The following is a 17496-nucleotide window of genomic DNA, read 5'->3' on the forward strand; positions in this document are numbered from 1 at the left end:
ATGAAAATGTCTGAGTCCTGTCTTCAGGTAGAAAGAGGACACCATGGGAAACAGCTTAGTGACCTCTTCCTCTGTCCTTTTGATAGCCAATAAATTTAAAACTCAATTGCTTGTTAAGTCTTGGGCAGACAGAGATTCATGTTTGCTCTCATATCCCACACTTGGCCTGACAGAAACAGCATTTGATTCTTGCTTGGAAACTGTGCTCAACAGCAGCAAACTGCAGGTGTGTGCAAAGGGAGGGATTGCTGGCCTGTGGGAACAGGACCTGAGGTCTTCTCCACCGAAAGCCTGACCTTTTTTAAGAAGCCTTCGTCCAGGGGAGGGCTTTTTGTGAAGACAATGTTAGAGATGCAGGTGGCAACTGTGAGGGATGTGAGCAAAAGGAGAAATCATATCCTTCTGCAGAGGGGGATATTGAGGTGATGTGATTTGTCTGGATCTACATGGAAAGTTAATAACATGCCCAAGACTGGTGCCAAATGAGCTCCCTGGGGCCCTGAGCTTGGATGGTCCAGCCCTGTCTGCTATGAAGGCAGGTGTAAGCTGCTTTCTGAGGTATGGGCCAAAGATGTTGATGTTGACTGACAAAAAGATCAGGCTTGGGAATAGCAATAAACCTGACTGCAGTATTTGAATGTGCTCACCCTGAAAGTGTGCTTTGGTGAGGAGTCAGCTCCTGTTTTTCTCCACTGAAAAGCACTGTGGTTTTCAGCCTCCTCTCTGCAGATTACAACAGGTCACACACTAGGTATATGTTTTCTAGATGAGGTCCATGACTCTGCTGGGAAACTTTTAGGGATTTCTAAGTCACAAAAGCTTGAAAACTACCAGTGTGGTTTTAGTCTTCTCCCTTTGTACTTCAGAGACTTGAGTACAAAAGACAGGCCCAAACCAAAATGGGAATCTTCATCCTCTGTCCCTGTGAAGGACTTTGAAAGGTCTCTTTTTTTTTTTTTTTTTTTGTAAATTGAACAGACTACCAGCATGAATCCAACCTGACATTTTTAATTTTAGGCAGTGACTAAATATACTTCAGGTCATGACTTCATGTGAACTTCAGTTGGTTTGGTTCCTCTCTGACAAGCTAATAGTTAAAATAAAAGCATTGGCAGGTGGTGGACATGATTCAGACACACTGTTCTTTTATGTATTTTTGCTGAAGAATCCATCTATGAAAAGGCACTGTTGCTTTTTCCCACTGCTGAATTTGCAGAGTATGCTTTCTATTTCATGTAGATTACAGTGCAAATTGGCTCATTCTTTCCCATAGCAGCCTCTGGTCTGTTGGTCTTGTTGACATAATTAATTTTGTCTGTCATCATCTGATCCCTCTTCCCACATCACTTGCTGCTTATACCACTGAAATTACAGCCATTGTTTAATTTCTTCTGATCTACAAAATGTTGAGAGAAAGTATAATTTTCCCTTCAAGATCTGTCCTGACCAAAACCTATGTTTGATTTGATATACTTGGACTGACAAATAAAACCACAGGTAAGAAAAATAAACCTGTGGATACTTTGCCAGGTAAGCAAAGGAGGAAAGTAAAGCTGCCCTGTTCCCTGCTTTCCTCTTCTTGTAACTGAAGGGAAAACTTTCAGAGGGCTGTAGTTCTGTGGAAGCACTTTATGGCATGTAATCAAAACGGGCAACATTCACTGCCCTGCTTATATTTGAGGACCATAGAAAGGGACTCTCAAAGAGAGGGACCTCACCTTCCCGAGATGATGTGGAGCCAGCTGTGGCGTTTGCTTTTGGTGGGTAATGGAGCAGGGGCTGCACTCCTGAGAGTCCTCAGACTGTGCAGTGAGAGCTCAGGGTTCTGCTTCCTCCTGAAGCCTGCACAGCGGCTCCAGCGTACGCCAAGGGTCTGACAGGCTGTACACAGGGATCATGCAGGTTCCTCAGGTCATGCCCTGAGTGCTGAGTGCTTCCAGTACAGTGAGTTGGAGTCCATAAAAATGCCTTCATAAAAATTGGCATAAAATTTGGGCAACCTTCCAAAGCAAGGGCAAAGCATTTCAGCTCTGTGTGACCACTTTTGCACTAAATCTACACCTCTGGCTTTTTCACTGCTTCACTAGATTCTTCTTTCACTGTCAATTATCTGGTCTTTCCTCCCCATTTACCCCAGTTAGTCATGCCTCCTTTTCTTCTATTGTCTGATTCCACTTCCCCCACCTCTTCTTGTCCATGTGTTTCATCCCATCTTTCCACTGGTGCCTTACCAAGATCCTTGACAGTTAGAATGCTGTCTTTATTAACAACGCACAACACTCATATTGGTTCTTTCCAGAAGACGAGCCTGGAAGAGGCCAAAGCAAGGTCAGGAATGGCAATCCAAGTGCACCAGCAAAACACAAAAAAATAGCACATATGAATCAGTAAACAGTTTTGTCACCAAACTCTGTCCCCAGGAATGAGAGAGTGCTGGTAATCTTGGGAGACAGTGCTTTTAGCAGTGTAAGGGAATGAGATCTAATCAGAGTTTTCCACAACATACATCTGCATTTCCAAGGGCTCTGTGAAAAGAAGACACTGAGGAGGGAACATGGACAGCCTAGGGTGACGCATGTTTGTCTACAGCTGGACAAGCATAATTTTCTAACTCATGTTTATAATGGCCTATCTATCAAGTTCAAGGAGCAGTCTGCTGCCCCGAGTAGCCTGAGCTGGTATCCAGATACAGCAGGTGGACTTTCCCCTTGTAAATGCTTATTTCCACCAGACACCAGTCAGCCTTGAGAAGGCTGAGTTCACTCAGCAAGTACCTCAGCTCAATCACTTGTTTTTGGTTTGTCTTAAAAAAATAATTGAGGGAGAGAAAAAGAAATCCCAGGAAAAGTGAACATTTCTGAGAATGATGGTTGTTTGCTATTTCGCTTCAATTTTATATGAACTATTTGGGTTGGCTACAGTGGAGCTGCCAGGTGGCTAAACATGCCGAGTGAGTGTGGTCAGTGCTTGGGACACGCACTGTGCTCAAGGCATCCAAAAAATTACTCCTGACCTTCATTTAGTCTGCCAATCACTGCAGGCTGCCCTTACATCACATTTTTCACTAGCCAGTAACAGATTCATAGAAGTTAGGGATGGAAAAGACCTGTTAGGTCACGCAGTCCATTTCCCCCCCTCCCTCCCCTCCGCTCCCTGAAGGTCAGCCCAGGGCTGTTCCCCACAGTGTATTTTCTAGTACTTTGTCCAGTCTTATTTGAAATGACTCAAGTGGTGGGGCTGCCAGCAGTTCCCTCTGGGAGCCTATTCCACAGTCTAATGGGCTTCATTGTTAATTTTTTCCTGATTTCCAGCCTAAAATATCCCTTTGCTAGTTTTGTCACATTACCCACTTGCACCACCCTCAACAGTTCCTCTCCTTCCTCCTTGCTAGCAGCACTAGCACTCCACACTGCTAAAGCATCAGTTAGTGAGAAATCAAAAGCGTTTTGCAAAAAGTAGACACTATTGCTTCCTTTATAGTCATTGCAGAAAGAAGAACTGGGAGAGAAAGTGAGTGATGACTAGAACCAGACACAAAACTCTCAACTCCTAACTCGTTTCATGGCCTTTGTAGATAAAAGCCTGTTCTCACCTCTCCAATCAAATTTATACACAGGGAGTTGAAAAGGAGCAGAGAAGGGCAGAACTGAGGTTTTGATAATGATCACAGCAGTTCCTTGACACTTCAGTTTACTGAAGTGGTGACTGGGAAGAAGGCTTAGAGTCTTTTTCTACTCCATCTTCTTCTCCCCCCAAAATTTCTTATTGATGTTTGGACTCTGCAATATCTAGGGCATTTGTTTTGAATAGGATGAGGCAGGTTGCCAATATATTCTGACTAGATAATGTCCCAAACCAAGTTTCTGGATGTAAACAGATACCATAGTAGACTGACTCCAGCTCCAAGCTTCACAGCTGGACCTTGTCTTTAGCGATACATTGAATCAGAATCCCAGCTCCAAACAGGCACGCTATAAGATACAGATTTTGAGCCTTGAGCCCCTGGTCAAAGAAGAGATGCTTTCTCAAATACCCTTCATCAAGTGTTTTCAAAATTACTCTGACCTTTTAGACCAGGTCCTGTTGCCTGGGAGACCTTTGCAAAGGTGCTTACTATGTCAAGTGGAATAGCAAATCTGTGATAATATGGTCCTAGCTTTGTTGTAGCTCTTTTATTAATGCTTTTTGAAGCAATCTGACATGGCATGAGTCCAACCTGCAAGGTCCCTTGAGGACTGGGCCCTCAGAAACTAGAGATGGAAGAGACCTACAAGATTAGCTCATCCTGTTCATTCCCCCGCCAATACAAGTCTGTTCCCCACGGTATATTTTCCAGTGCTGTCTCCAGACTGTTCTTATTTTTAAGTGATTCATATGATAGGGTTTCCTCCAGTTCCATTGGTGACTGGATGGTTGCCAGAACATTTTCTTTTTTCCCCTTACTTTGACTTTGTGTCTTTGGATTCATCCAGAATTTTGAGGTCTGCAATTTGTACTGAGCATTAACTGGCAGTAGAGTGAGTATCTGCAGAGAAAACTTTAAGGACATTACCCTGGTTTCTTGAGGCAAACAAATCCCTGACAGAAGCTAAGAAGAGTGTTGTTTCAGAGACGCTGGACTGTCAGGGATAGTTATTTGTGAAGGACAGATGTGGGTTGGTTTGAAAACACCTGTCCAAGTCTTTGAGCTCACATCGGTGGTAAAGCTGAGGTTTCTATCGTAGCTGTTGAAGTCTCATGACTGGTGACTGGGATTGCTTTCTTCTTTGAATTTGCACTGACAGTCTGAATTTCAGGGGAGTATGCAGGGCCTATAGCCAGTCAGTGTTGGCCAAGGAGTGGGAAGGAGTGTTCAGGTACATTGCTGCAAGCATGGATTCTTGCCTTGGCATCCCGTGTTCTAAACAATCCGTTACGTATTGCCACACACTGTTCACCCTCCCATGTCAGCTGTCACTGTCCTGGGCACTGTTTGGAGCAGTTGGATACTGATGTCTGTGTCCTCAGGATCTCATCCTTCATGAAGAATAAATTATGACCTGGAAAAACAATTGGGATGAGCAGCGTGACCAGATTTTCTGAGGACTTCAGTGCTCATTTGGGGGCAGCTGCTTCCTCAAAAGGACAAAGGCTCAGCAAGCATTGCTCACTGCAGCCCAGGAAAGAGCTGAAACTAGTAGCAAGACTTCCACTATGAAAGGTCCAAGACTTCACCCCTTGTACTTTCTCCTCCTTTCAGAAGCCCTTTCTCTGCTGCCTCTCCAAAGCTTTTTCTTTTCCCTTTCCAGGATATTTCATTTTGTGGGTGGGATGTGGGCTCTGCCTTCGGGGAGTGCTGCATGTATAGCTGCAGCTATGGGTAGCTAATGCTTAAAGCCAATAATGCCAACAAGAGCCAAGTCTGGAATGTCAGTCATTTCTGCAGTGTAATCTTCAGGCTGATGGTTCCCTTGCAGTGGACACTTATTGGAAAATATGAGAGATTTTCAAGTAGTGTAGAAAAGACCAGAGAATGTGGGTAAGAAAGACTCCACCTCTCCACACTGGACTCTGAAAATCCTGGGCCCAGACCTATTTGCTCCTGTCCAATTAGAGACTTATTTTAAATCACCAGACCTCACACGTCACTGAAGGATGAACTGTGGTCTGGTATGATTAACCTTAGAAAAACCGTTGGGTTTCCACTAGCCTTGTTATTTACTTTTAAAAGGAGTGGCAAAACCTAATTTCTTCTCCTTTCTACTAGCAAATTGCAATAATCTTATCTAATGAGATCTAACAGCACTTTATCTTCCTGCATGTGATGTCTACATGTGGTTTTCATTCTTTTTTCCTGTGGGTTTTTCTTGGAGCCTGAAACAATCACTCTTAGACTGACACCGACTTTTGTCCTGTAGGAACAAAAAGTGGTATCCTGACTGGTTTGGAGGGATGATGGTCAGGTGACTGCTAACAGGTGACAGTTGTGTGCACTGCACTGCACACGTGACCTGTGTGGGTTTTTCTTCCCCTCTTGCATAGATAAAATATGTGACCTTAAGATGAGGGGCTGCTGTCCTGGAAAATTCTTGCCACTCTTCAGTATAAAAAGGCTTTTGTTATGTAGAGAAAAAGGTTGTGAAGCAACCTCTACTGTTTAGCAGGAGTAAAACTATGATTATAAACACTCTGGTCTGGAAATATACTGTGCTGTCACCAGATAATCTGCAAAATAAAATTGTTATTCATTCAGCAGTGACTGAAATGAAAGATTGACCATAGAGTAAGTAACATGAATTCTGACACAAATTAGTCAAAGCAAGATAATTAGAAATTGGTTTGGAAATTGGCATGGAGGAATTTAGTCCAGTTCTCTCCATACTGCAGGCGACTCTAGATACTTTCAGCCTACAGTATATCTCATAACAGCCTGACCCTGTGAATGCATTTGATGTCTGTGCCTGCAAGTGTAGCCTCTGGTTGGCACAAAGTTGTGTGGTCCTCTACATGGCATGGGATACAACTTCAAACCTCCTTCCTACTCCCCAGGAAACCCACTGCTCCATCAGTAGTGGTAAGATATCACAGTTGAGATCTGCAAACTTAGATTATTTAGCTTTTCCATGTGTAGGAAAAAAATCACATTTCCTTTTTTTTTTTTTTGATTAAGTGTCCAAATATCAATTACCACTGTAGACAGACAGGAGATAAAAAAGTGATCTCGTTTCATAGCTGCAGAACACAAACCAGAGATAACCTTTATTTTTCTAAAATCATCTCACACAGCTCAAATGTAATAAACCTCAGGGTAAAGTGAAGGAATAATTTATTTTATCTGGCATGTAACTGATTAAAATGAATGTGTTTTTGGTCTGTTTATTTATAGCACCTCCAGTATTGTAGATATGGTGGGTTGAAAATTTTCTGTCAAAATTGGTTTTGGATGAAAGTTTTGCTTTTTGACAGAGCAATTTATTTTGGTGAAAAAATGATCACTCTTGGGAAAAAGTTTCCCCTGAAAAATAGCATTTTGGCTGAAAATGGAATTTTTTTCATTTTTCATTTTTTGATGAAAAGTCAGAATTTTCCATGCTGAGAAAGGAAAATTCCAAGTAGCTTCAGCATGAGATATTTTATAGTTAAACGAGAAATAATCCTGCCTCAAACGGAATGTAATATAAATTGACAAAAATCTAAGAAATTTGTATCAGTAATTTCGAAGCTACAAAAGCTTAAATTCAGCAGCTTCTCATGTGCTTGTTAGAACCTCTCCAGTGATGTGTTTTTAATGCCACAATTTAGGATTGCCCATCTGAGAACACCTCATTCCAATCGCGAAGTCCTTTTCCACAGTGTTTAAAGTCATTAGAGACTGTGAGATCATCTAGTTTGGCCTCTTTATGTATAACTCAGTTAACCCCTTTCTGAGCCCAAAAGCAATGATTGGCCAGATCACAGATAGCAGTAAAGCACCGAAACTTTACTTTCAGGCAGTTCACCTTTTTTCAAGTGTTGTTTCTTTCGTTGTTTGATCTAGCTAAGCATTAAAATTAATTAAATATTCAACTGAAAATTTGTTTTATTTTCCCTATTGGCAATAGTCATTCTTCTGCATTCTGGTAGATTAAAGATCACTTTTGAAATCCATTACTTTATTCTCATAAGGTTGTGATATACTATAATCAAATTACTAAAACTTTAATGATTGTTATACTATATTGATGGTATATGAAATAGAGTTCTTCAGTCTCTGCCTACACTTGTTGTGTGTGGGATGAGTAGGGAAATGAATAGTTCAACATTCTTTAAAAATGTCAGAATTTTATTCAGTGTAGTAGCTTTGGCCCCACCAAAGATACAGGAGGAATTTAATCTTCTTAGAAAACATAGTCTTAACAGGTTTCTCAGGGCTGCACCAGTGGTTTTTTGCCACAGCTTGATGTTGGAACCTCAGCCTGGCCCGTTTTGGCTTTAAAGTCTATCTCAGAACTGCTGCTTTCCAGAAGACCATTCCTGTTTTATACGAACAGCCCATTTTCTTTCTCCTGAGACATATGAATTTATGAAAAGCCTTTTCTGTGAGTAGACCCAGATTATCTAGCAGTTCAGTTCACTCTGTTGTCCCCTCCCCACTTTTGTCTGCCATTCCAACTGTCTTTAAGTTATCCACAAAAATCATCAGCAGTAATTTTATATTTCCTTTCAAATACTTGAGGATAGCATTGTGTAAGTCTTGAGTTTATAGCCATCATTTTGTGACCCTCCTAGAAACAGCCCTATTTAGTGACATTACTTACAATTACTTTGAGGCATATCAGTTAGCTAATTTTCAATATATTTTGTATGCAGATTCTTGGTACCATATACTGCTGATTTTTATATCAGAATGTTGTGTGGTACCAAGTCAAACACCCTATAAAATTTTATTACATCTACAGAGTTACATTTATCCAACAAAAACTTCTTAGAGAATGAACTCAAGTTTGTTTAAGCAACACTATTTTCCATAAAGCATTTCATGTTGTCTGGTATTCATTATGCTATTCTCCTTTATTTTGTTATCAGTTAAACTCCATATGTGCTTTTTTATTCTTTTGTTTGAGGTTGATGTCAGGATAATCAGTATTGTAACTGGTAGGTACAGTTTGCCCCTCTCAAATATTTGCACAAGGTGATCATTCATCTGGTGTTTTTAGACTTCTTTGGTATTCTGGGATTTAGTAAAAATAAGCAACAAGTGAGCAGTGATTTCTTTAGGCAAGTCATTTAGGATTCCTGGGTTCGAGTTATCCAGGCTGATGGCTTTAAAATGTGTATCCTTAGTAGATATTATCCAATTCCCTCTTTTGGGCTCTTTTTTTTTCCTCTTTGAAATTAAAAATGGTCTAATCCTACTTGGGTGATTAAAACACATCATGGTCAAACAGAAAACAGATATTTATTTAGTTTTTCTTTGTTTTCATTACTGCTATTGAGAATTTTGCCTTTCTCATGGAGAAATCTGCAGTCATTTTCTTTGATCTCAAGATATTTAAATTTCTTCTGACAACTAGTTTTGTCAACCACAACTTTTTCCTTAAGAATCTTCTGCCCTTTTTACACACTTTCTGCTCTTTATAACTGCTGATCTGTATGGTTTGGTTTGTGTTTGGTATCTTTTCCTTTTCTTGAATAATACTTCTGAAATTCCAAGTATTCAGTATATCACTGAACAAAGGCAAGATTTCAGACAATGTTGTCTTTTTTGTTGATCATATGCTGACTGATCATCTAACAAGTTCTTGAAGAACTCTCCACTGTCCTTCATATTTTTTGACTACATTTTTCCTATTAGCAAGTTTATCTTATATTTTCCCAGTGTCAGAATATAACTGCTTGGAAATACTCAAGTGGTTTTGTTATTTGGACTGTAATGTGTTTGCCTACATGAAATAAATAGAAACTGGTCATGACCTGCAGTTCCTGATCAAGTACTGTTACTGTTCATAATTTTGTTCACCTTTATCCATCATAAGGAGTTACCACATACAAATTACCTTATGGATTTGTTTCCCTTTAACAGGCAGCTGCTTTGTCATTCCCTTTATCACTTTGAAGTTTCTGGTGGATCACAGACTTCTGTCCTCTCTCCTCAGAAACTTCCTTTGGACCCTGTTTGTTTTGTTGACTCATCAATGTTCAGGATCCTGCATTTCTGACATATCAAAACTCAGTCATATCTATCAGAGATCTGAGTTAACTTGTTTATCTGATTTATTTTTTCCCATTATCTGATTTATCTTATAGTATTATCCAGCAATACTTCCATTATAAAATTATTTTCTTTTGGTGTGGTCAACAGGGACTGCAGCTCCACAGATTGGAAATTCCCATTTAAGGCAATGTACTCAGTCAACTAGAGAAAGCTAAATTTAAGATGTCTCTGTTAAGCCTGTTGGGTCTTTCTGATTAACGAAGTACAGAAACCTTTATATTTTACTGGCTGAAGCTGTGAGATTTATGAATTCACCAACAAATGACTCATAGGTTTAAAAAATAAAGTAAGCAAAAACTTCCTATAATTAATTACTGAAGTGCTAAAACAGAGTAGCTGGCGCTCAGAAGGTAAGACATTCCAGAGATTGAATTGTTGCAAATTAACTCTGTTGCCTGCACATAAGCGTTTTCTTTTCCAGTTTCTCTTTACCTTCAAACTTTACTTGCAGCATAACTGTAACATATTGAAGTGCATGATGCGTAACATAACAAAGTTAGAGATAAATTGACAAACAAAACAATTTAAAAGCTCACAGGTTAATGACATTTGGGGTTCATAGATTTTGGGGCTAAAAGGGGCCACTGTCCCAGTTTGTCTGACCTACTGTGTGACAAGGAGCACCTAATTCCAGGCAGCAGTTTTGCAGTGCAAGGAACTGGATTTATTTTGCACTTAGACAAGTGAATGATACCGTGGCTGCTAACTTGCTGTTGAAATACTAGAGCATGTCACTTAAACATTCAATCTGCATTTAAAGGCTCCAAGCGATGATGAATTTACCACTTCCCTGGGTAATATGTTCCAGTGATTAATTACTCTTTCACTGTAAGGAATTTGTGTCCTATTTTCAGTTTACATTTTCCTACTTTGCACTTTCAGGCAATCGATCTTGTAGGACCTTTCTCTGATACAGTTAAAGGGTTGCTCATATCATACCTCTCCACTTCAGAAGCTTTAGAAACTGTTCTCAATTTCTTTGAGGGCCTAAACTGATTGAACTCTTTATATTTCTTATTAGAAGATGTGTTTTCCAGAACACTTCCAACTTTTGGTCTGTTTTAAAATGCAAATTCCAGAGCTGGACACAATGTGTAGGGTTCTTACCAAACTATGTGTGGAGGCAATACTGCTATGTTTAAACCAAAGCATTACTATTTTTAGCATGGAATTAAACTGATTTTTTTTTTCTTGCTTTCTGTTGCCATATCATGATCCCTGTAGCAGATTCCTGTGATCCACAGTCCATCTCTGCAGTGTCAATCTTTCTCCCGTGTGTACCCCTGCAGTTAACAAAGGTCATTTTTGTGGCAGAATTCACTTCATTACAGCAAAAGTAAATAAAGCCTGTCACCACTCTAGCAGTAAGTGTAGGTGCTTACCTTGGAGCTGAGCTGGGTGGGTAAATATACACTGTCTTTAAAATACTGTGAATGGCCAACTGGATCTCATCCACAGGAGTGCGTCAGAAAGAAATCCTAACAGTCTATTGTTTTACTTGTGCCTGTGTCTTTAATGATTGCCCGATACAAAGAAGAAAAAGCAATTATCAAAGGCAGCTTTTAGGAGTAACTTTACATATGAGATGCAATTACACCGTGAAAGAACACTGGCTTAATAGTGACAGACAGTGACTAAGAGATCTGATTACCATGGAATTAGCTGCCAAAATCACATCCAGGAAAAAAATGTGGGGGGAAAAAAGCTTTCAGACTGGCCTGCATATTTGTCAATCTCCAATTAGTGATACTGGCAAACTGCTGTGCACTCTGGTTCGTCCTCAGATGGACTTGTGCAGCCCTCCGTGTCCATCAGACACTCAGGCATCAGCTTGCATCCCCCTTGTTGGAACCCGGGGATGGGCAGGAGGCACAGCCCACTGCTGCAGCCTGGGTGCTATCCTACCCAGCTTTGGACCTGTTGAAACGTGGTGCTGCATGCTTGCTTATCCTGAGAGCTCTGCACTGCATCTGCTGGCAAGCTGGGGAAGGGATCAGGTGTTGACAGTTTTGTCAGCAGTCCCCTATGCCACCTGTCTCCAATTCCAGCCAGCTCTACTCTACACCTATGCCATTCCTAACTGAGGTGCTACAGGGCATCATGTTTAAGCCTGGGGATTTAAATACCCAATTCAGTTTAAAGGACTTGCAGAACTGTGCCTGCTATTGCCTGGCTGAGGGCAGTGGCTGAAATTTACCCCTGATACTCTGGCCCTCAGCGTTTAAACCACTGGCAATTTTTCTATGGAGATGTAACTGTGACAAACAGTACAGTTTGTCTCCTTTTTCATTTTGATGTGGCCTTAGTACCACTTGCCATCTCAGATTGAAATGTTTAATGCTTTTTCCTCTGTGGAATTTTTCAGTCTGGCTTTGCTGTGAGCCCTGAGGGTTCAGGATGTCACAGCAAACCAACCAAGTCACCACCACACCCTTGGGACTCTCCGGACTTGCTCTCCTGAAAACACTTCAGGGTGACTCTGTTTTCAGCACACCTTGTAGCATACCCCCAAGCCACCTCTTGGACTTCACGTTCCTCCCCTCTTGTCTCGTGTTTTGTTTTGGCCTCTCCACTCTGATCTGCTACTGATTTTGCTCAGTTTCCCAGATCTGCTGCAACCAGCATTCCCTTCACAGAGTTTCTGTACTCTGCACCTCAGGAAGCCTTATCTGCCTTAGCCTCAGGCATTACCATTCAATTTGGTGATAGCAGCAGTGGGATGGTGGCCTGGGAGGGAGTCAGGAGGGCTTCAGGGGGCTGAGACCATCTGGTTTACAGTGAATCTGTTCTGTGAAACTGCCAGCGTGTTTCCTGGCATGTGCCAACCATCTCTCCTAGGCACAGTTTGGTGGGAGGAGCCAAAGAACTTGTTTATTTTACTGGTAGAGAGATAGTCCCGGTCCACAGCCCTGCATCTGCTCTAGGCTCGTGCCTTACCAGTGGGGAACTGCTGGCTTTGCTAATGCTCTCGCTTGTGTCTGCTTTGGCTGACGAATCGCTCATGCAGAGTTGTGGCATCTTTACGCCCTGTTTTAATACTGCTACTTGTCAGTGGATACATGAGTCAATACATCGTCAGCTGCATCCTGCCGCTCTCATCTGGGGCCCAGTCTCAAGGCTCCGATCTACAATCTATGCTGAAAAAGACAGGACTCCTTATTGTTTCCTTTTTTGTGTGCCTGCCTCTGGACTGTGAGAGATTTCAGATGTTTCATTTTGATGCATGCCTATTTCACTTTCACTCAGTGTCTTTCCCAGGTTGGCTTCTAGTGAACGAGCAGGTCAGCTTCAAACTCATTTGTGAGGTCGAGGGAGGTGACCCCAGTGCAGGCACTTCTGCACCTCCTCATCTCTTCATAATGGCTTCTGGGTCCAACCTGGAGCTGTATTTTCACAAGAGCATTACATAGTTGGGGGGTGAGCTCCAGAAGATATGCCCTGATTCCCTGCATCCCTTGTCCTTGTTATGGGTGCTCTCAAATAAACAACCAACCACCAAAATTTAAAAAAAAAAAAAAAAAATATTAACACAGTTAACTAGCTCCGTAAATTACAGGTTCAAATGTCTGTGAGAGGAGAACATGACAGCTTTCTAGGGTTTAACAGCAACCCAAAATGCATAACAAAGAGCTCTATAGGGTTTAATGGCAACCCAAAATGCTTCACGAAGCCCCACTCCCCAGAGTTTAATGGCAACCCAAACCACTTTATCGCTCACCTGACACGTGAGGGCTCTCAACCCCGAGGACCTGCTCAGGGCAGCTCCGGACCCAAGGCCCCTGGAGGAGTTTTCTTGGGCAGCGTCCTGACCCAAGGGGAGAGTCCTCGACCGCAGCTGCTGCTCCAGGGGACCAGCTCCAAATGCCCCCCCAGGGGACTCCATTGATGCCCAGGCCCTACCTGACCTGTAGTCAACAGCGGGTCCCATTGGCTAAAGGCCCCAGCTACCGCCAGGCCCTGAGAGCAAGGGCAGCCCCGAGCTGCCGCACCTCAGCTGCCAAGGAGCTCTGCTTGCGTTGGGCGGGTGCACCTGCCACAGTCCTAGACCAAGGACTACCTGAACCTGTGATAAGCCAGTGCAAGGACTGCTCTGAAAGAAACACAACCCTACCATTACCCTCAAAAAGCACTAGACCTAACAACCAGCAAAATTGGATGGGCATCCACTCAGTGGTTTTCTTTTTTATGTATCCACATCTAAGAACTTAAGGAAAATGGGTTTGGTTGGAGGATTTTTTTTTTTTTTAATTTGGGCATGGAAAGTGAAGATCAAGCATGGAAAATTAGATGCAAACATTTTGTTTCTGAGATCTTTTGCATAACTTTAACAAGATAACCAACCACAGAAATGCTAGCAGGCAGGACTGGGTAGGTAGGCCAGTCTTTGTAAAAACACAGCTCGTGATATTTCATTTGTCATAGAATTTCTGTGCCACAGTTTTCAGTATGAAGAAATATTGGTAGGTAATTTGGGCAATTTAGCTTTTAGAAAACACTTGTGCTGCTTCACATTCCATCACCATTTTTCTTTTGAGTATCTCACACCACTTGGAAACACAGTAAAATTGTAATTTCAAGATGTATGCTGTGTTTTGGATGGTGTTGCAGTTTTTTTGTTCCTGTCTTCTTTTACAACCACCAGATTAGATCCGGAAAATACACTTTATATTCTGATAACAGAGAAGTGAAATTCTGGTCCAAATGAAGTCAGTGGCAAAACTCCCATTGACTTCAGTGGGGATAGGATTTCACCCCATCTTGTGTTGCCTTGCCTAAAAAAGGAAAAGAGACCTGATCCAAAGCTTATTGTAGTCAATGGAGAGATTCCCAGCAATTTTAATGGGCCTGTATTTGGTCCAGTATGAGGTTATTCAGTCACCTCCAAATTTTACAAGAATATAGCACTTGTGTTCCCTTCTCCAAGGACTCATAAGCTTTCTCTGAGTTAGATAAATTTCTACACATTTATTCTCCTGAAGCATTTGGGTGTACTAAGAAGTTCTTTCCTTTTTTTTCTTCTTTTCCCTAGTGTTTATTTCAGACTCTGTTTTGCCTTGTGGTGATTCTAAATCATCACAAAACAAATCAACGCTGAACAATGACCAGAATATGTTAGTTTGGGTTTATAGATTCCAGTTCCATGAACTTTGATTTAATAAACTTACCCCTCTTTGTAGCAGAAAGCCCAAAAAGTGGGCGGGTTGGTGAACTTGAAACCTGGTTCTGATTCTGACCTACATTTAAAAGCTAAATTTGAGTCTGATAGAGTTTTAAAAACACTGGTAATGTGAAAAAGATGCTTCACTGTTCCCTTTGTATTTTTAACCTTCTTTCCTATTAAAACTGTAAACAATTTTATATTATTGCAGTGAATTCTTCTCTAATTTACTCCAGTGTAAATCCAGAGGAATGTTTCTGAAGGCAGGAGGGCTTTCTGCGTTAGTACTGGGGTGAACGGTGGTGGGCTCCACGAGACTGTTTCCCCATTCCTCTTCCTCCTTTCACTGTTTGTGTTTGATAACCCTAGCAAAAAGTGTTGCTGAATGATGCATTGGTTCCAGTGATGGTTGGTTGTCTCCACCATTCACTGTCCCTGTGGTTGTCAGGATCTAAGTGCCTGTGATATAACCAGAACTATTCAGGCTAAAAAAAGCCTTTCTGGTTGATTCTGTTTACCTTCCAAAAATCTCAAAATATGACTATTTATTTTCATTTTTGTATTGGAAAAAACCCAAAACCTCAAGCATTTTATGAAAAGCTTTTTGTGGGTTGAAACATCTGTTTTTGTCTCATATGTCAGGCCCTGATTTGAATCTCTCGCATAATTTTTGATAAGGCAGATGGACTACTCTCTCTCTCTCACACACACACACACGTAGAGAGTATCTGCTTTGGATTTCAGAAACTTTTATGTCAAAAATTTTTTTGAATTTGAAGTGATTTTATAAAAAATGTTTTGGTCCACTTAAGGAATTAGCTTCAATTTAATGTATCTGAAGAGTTGAAGAAACATTGGGTTTTTGATTAAATGTCTCTAGTTTGTTTTCTTGCATAATGAAATTCATTTCAGTGGAGAATTGACTTTTACTGAGTTTCACTCCCAAAACAAACATGTTCTGTAGAAAATCTTGTCTTTTTCTCATTTTTTTTCCCCTTTCCCTTACACATTTTTCTTCATAGTTTTCCCCACAGTAGTCTATAAAAATAGTCAGCATCCAAGTGGGTTTTTAGGTTTTGAGCTAAATCAGAGTGTGCCCATGAAAAATACAGACCTGTTGTCTTTTGGCTGATATATTATTGGGTTGTTTATTGATCTAAGCATCAGTGATCACTCTTACAGTGAGACTCATCAAGCCCAGGTGCACAGGCACGAATTTGCTTTTGAAATTTGAAATATTCACCTTCAGCTCTGAGTCAGAGAATTAGGCATCTCTGCATATAGCCCTGACTGCTGTGTCTACCATAGGATAAGATAAATAGCTTCTCAGAGGTGGCTGCTTCTCTCTTTGACCCTAAAGGGAACCTAGGGATTAGTTCAGATTTAGACATCTAAATCTCAGATGTGTAAATACGGCAGAAGAATCCTACACAAAGTCCTTGGAACTGTTATTGGCTTCCTGGGAAAATTAGCTTATATCTTCCACTTGATGAAATGATTTGGTTTATTTAGTTACTATATGAAATTCTTGTAAACAAGAAATTGCAAACTAAAGATTCTTTGTGCCTCATGTGATTTCTTTTCAGAGATAAGCACACTCTCTTTACGCCTACTCTATAAATGAATTTTTTATGTGGTGGTTTCTTTCTTCCACCTCAGGAAGAGGCATACTTCTTCTGGGAAAAGTTGCGATATGATCCAAAGTCCAAGACTTTCCACTGACTTCAGTGACTTCTGAATTATGGTAAAAAGTGAATTTTTCCCTTATTTAGGAGATACAAGCTGTTGTCAGATGTTAGGGACATTGTGATTTTTAACTGAAAAATAGTGCAGTTAATTATATTGGGAAAGTTTGGGGTTTTTTTCTTTAACTTTGTATATCTAGCAGTTGATAATTGTTATTAATAAATGCACATCTGTAGGCAACAGGATTACATCAGAAATGAAAGCATTTTTTTTCTTTCGCAGATTAGATCCTGGTTAGAAACCAATAAACAGAAAATAAAATCTGCTAAGATACTGTTGGGCTGATCTTCTGTTTCTAATACTGCATAGAAAAAAAGTTGACAAGTTGTTTTCTATAACCAAAATAATTGTTTTGTTCTTTTGAAATCTTTTAAAGGCAAAAATTCCAAAGGCTTAGGCTGTATTTACATATTTTTAGCAGCTTTCTGTAGTTAATTTTTGTCATGTTATCAGCACTACCTTCTGTAGTTAATTTGGCTTGTAGAAAGCTGTGATTAATGGGCCTTTGCTATAACATTAATTTTCAGCCACAACCCCTCCTTGCCCTTTGATATTATGTTAATTACTGGAAAAGAACCGTGAAATCGTGTATGGCACAGAGCTGTGGCGTGGCAAAGAACAACAATCAGAACCAAGGTTCTGAGGTGTGTCCGAACAGAAGAATGGGAAAGCATCTGACCTGGCTAACAGAACCAAAAATGTAAGGGGTTTTAGGGTTTAGGCAGTTCTGGCTTATTCTAGACAAGTGCTCCATCTTACTGCTTTCCATTGCCAATAGTAGGCTTTTGATAGTTCTGAAGAAAATTACTGGATGCTTCTTTTCCATCCTTGGAAGGACACTTAATCTGAAAGCACTTAT

The sequence above is a fragment of the Athene noctua genome, chromosome 1, assembly GCF_965140245.1.
Source record: "Athene noctua chromosome 1, bAthNoc1.hap1.1, whole genome shotgun sequence".
NCBI classification, from domain to species: domain Eukaryota; kingdom Metazoa; phylum Chordata; class Aves; order Strigiformes; family Strigidae; genus Athene; species Athene noctua.